This window comes from Schistocerca cancellata, chromosome 9, assembly GCF_023864275.1.
Source record: "Schistocerca cancellata isolate TAMUIC-IGC-003103 chromosome 9, iqSchCanc2.1, whole genome shotgun sequence".
Taxonomy (NCBI): Eukaryota; Metazoa; Arthropoda; class Insecta; order Orthoptera; family Acrididae; genus Schistocerca; species Schistocerca cancellata.
In genome coordinates this window covers 318,178,960-318,182,816 of record NC_064634.1, presented here as the reverse complement: position 1 = coordinate 318,182,816, position 3,857 = coordinate 318,178,960, and positions in this window count along the sequence as shown.

Here is a 3,857-nt window from a genome sequence, read left to right as displayed (position 1 = left end):
GTCAATAACCAAGTATTGTTTTTCCTTAGTAAGTTCAACAGTGCATCACTGTTTAAGAGTTGGTTAGGCAGCAATTTCTTAAGAAGAAGGCCAGGTCTACATACACCTTGACCTGTTTCATGTTTTACGGAGGTGGAAAGTACCCTTCGTCCACATAAAAATGCTATGTGCTTTTTGCTCTCATGGTTCAAGGCTATTTGCCAGTAGGGCGCTTTGAGATCGATCGTGATAAGAAATCGAACTCCATGAAACTTCAGCAGTTGTGGCTCTAAAGTTTCTGGTCGTGTCCTCATTGGGACGATAATATTGTTTATGTTCCTTCCAGCAAGTACTAACCTCACACTGCCATCTGGCTTTGCAGTTGCTAATAATCCTATTACCCCCCAATCGATCATGTGCTCGATTTCCTTCCTTATCGCTTCCTTTTTTAACCACAGTGTGTAGCAAGAAGAATAGTAAACTGTTTCATCTCACTGGCATAATCTTTTATTACTCCCAGTCGTTTTTCAAACACACGTTGAATGAGTGCTCTTGGCTCTGTCCTTTGTGCCTCAGATGAACGAGTAGATTCGTTGCCCTTGACCTGTATTGTTAGATCATCTATGTTCTCAGTTTTTGTTCATCGAGTAATAATACCTCCGTGTACAACAACTGTATTTTTACACTACTATCTCCTCTGCGACTGTTATGGGTTGTTCTTTCTCCCGTAAGATCTACTGATATCTCTTGCTAATCCACTGCGAAATAACACTTACCATTACCTACATCGATCTATGCTTTGAATAATCTGAAAGCGTCCGTCCCCATTAAACAATTGACAATTAGTTTTTCTACTACTGGAAAGGTACATTGTATGGTGATGTCTTTGAATGTTATGGGTATACAATCCTGTAATTTTATTTGCTTTGATCTGATCCCATCTGCAGTCAAGACATGGCAATTTTATACTACTAAAGTCGGTATGTCTATATCCTTACTAATTTCATAGAGCAAACTTTGTTAAATAATGTTAGTTGTCACCCTCTATCTAGTACAACTGGCGCTGTTACATAGTCTATTTTAGCTATTATTTCTTCTGCTTTTTTAATACCACTTCTGTCTTCGATACATAATTCCTCCTTAATATCGGTATCCTGGCCATAGCATATCAACAGTTTGTAAATACATGTGTGCCCCCACTCCTCTTCTCGGCCTGCGAGTGAGGGCTTATCGTGACCAGCTTCTGTTTTCCTGTGGTGTTGCCGGAGTAATTTCGTCACTTTGCGTTACCGCTACCATATACACAGTGGGATCAGTTTTCTTCCAATTTACATCCCACCCAGATCGCGAAACAGTTTCTGTCTGTCCTTGTCCTCTCTCCTGTACGTGTCCCCTGTTTCTTTGTTTGTAATCATTGTTGTTTACGTTAGGGTGCCTCCTGTTGTCGGTATATCCTGGCCATTTGCCATATCGATTGGACCTTGAAATTTGGTATCTGGACCCCTTCGTTTATCAATTTTTCCTTGATATGCGGTAGCCGACTCTTGACTATCTATAAGACGTCAACATGTGATATTAGATTCGTCCAGTAACGTGTCTTAATTAGATATTTTTCAAAATATAGACGCAGTCCTCCTTGGTAACCGTTCAAGAACTGAAGGTTAAACACCTCACGACGCAACGTCTCTTGTACGGCGATTGACAAGAATTTGTCAAGAAACGCTCGCTCAATTAGTTCGGAAATGGTTCAAATGGCTCTGAGCACTATGGGACTTATCTTCTGAGGTCATTAGTCCCCTAGAACTTAGAACTTCTTAAACCTAACTAACCTAAGGACATGACACACATCCATGCCAGAGGTAGGATTCGAACCTGCGACTGTAGCGGTCGCGCGATTCCAGACTGAAGCGCCTAGACCCGCGCACCCACATCGGCCGGCAAATAGTTCGTGTATGTGGCAACGCTCAGCCATGTCGGTAGCCATGGGTATAACCTACTACGAATCTGATCTTTTGTGCTTCCCTCCAGTTGCGCGGCAGCACCTTCCGGAACGACCTTGTGAATACGACAGTGTTTGTTTTCTTGCCCTTAGTCAAATATATTGGAAATTGCCTATGCCTGAGTAGACCATCATCTACTAAAATAGATCACAAACAAAATATGCTCACAGGCTGCGGCACCGTCTCCAGCTGCATGCGATTGAACGCAACATATGAAGGAGCTGTCATTGGTGTTGGCTGTCACAAAGTCATTACCTTTCTTTACCGTCAGGTATAGCCGCTAGTGAATGCGTGTAAGCATTCGCGCTTCCTGACATATCCATTCGGCGTTGATTTTTGATTGCGGTCGGCTCCTTTGAGCTACCGCTACCATTCACGAGCTCTTTACATATTCGTTCTTCTGCCGCTTTAATATCTCTATCGATTTTAGCAATTATTTTGCTTTCTTTCTTTGTCATTATCTCTTCCACGACATCTACGCACGTTTTATACACTTGCAGGAACTTTAGCGCAGGTGTAGTGTCGCTATCTAATAAAGCAACCTCAGCTCTTTTAATTACTTTCTTCATATCCTTGTGTATACGTTCTTGGTGTTTTTTCACGAATTCGTGACCTATCTTCAAGTGTTCTGCCTGTCCTGTTACTTTTTGTACTTCATCCGGTAAGTCTCTGCAAACTGACTACAATTCCGTGACGCTGACTTGCACAAACTTCACGGTTTTTGTAATTTCAGCTGAGCAGTTTCTAAATTATTCTGAACTTCGGTTATACTGTTAAGCTTGTCCACGGTTTCCTTTTGATCTTTAATTACGGACGAAAACTTCTGATATATATTATTTAAGTCAGTGACCATGTCTATGCGTAAATCTTTCGCCAAATCTCTGCACAGGTCCACGCGCAACTTTGTGGTCAAGTCGTCAAACTCATCTGTTAAGTAAAATTGCGCATGTTCATATGTACAAATAGCTTTTAAAGTTACTTGTATTTCAGACTCTCATGACGCGCTAACGCCTTGTGTACCTTTCAGATTTTGTTCGCTTGTGATTGGGTGCTGTTCGAGGAGCAGGAGAAAGGCACGTTCACTGTTCACGTGACGTCGACCAAATAGATTTTGCGAAATCTACACTAACACGTTTTCCGCTATTATCTTGAGAAAAAAATATACGCTGGGATCGCTTGTGAGTTATCTCATCTATTGTGAATAATGTTACATCACCCATCAGTACATTTTCCTGCCCTATATGAGTTGTGTTTGAATAAAAGTCATGACTGTGCCACTGATATCCAGCATCTTGTGGTCCACTAGCTTTTGTGTCTGGTATGTGCAGCGACATTTTCTAGATCTAAATTTCTTTCACTGTTCTGAACAATAGCTTTACTGACTGATTCCATATTGACAAACGAAAAACAATGCCATAAAATCTTCATCAGGTTACCTTCCATTCGGAACTTCAGTATACTAAGCGACTATGATCTGATTTATAAATGATAGAGCACAGCAATCAGCCGTCCTTTTTTTGCGGGTTTTATTTGGCAATTGATAATGACTAGGCACTAGCTGAAATCTGGATTTGCCAAAGAAAACGTACAAAAAAGGACGACTGATGGCTGTACCCTATCATTTATAATTCCATAAAAATTGAAACAGTAATAGTAGTAGTTGTAGTAGTAGTTTATTCAGCCAGCGGCAGTGTACGAGTACATTGTATGGATTTCGTCAAAGAATATAGTATAGCAAAATAAGATAAGGGTGTACAGTTTCCTACGTTACAATGGTTCATTGTACCCAGCACAATATTTTTGGCAATACAACTTTGATTACTGTAATAATATAAAAGATAGCATAAAAGTATGAGAAAGATCTTTCACATGAAATAC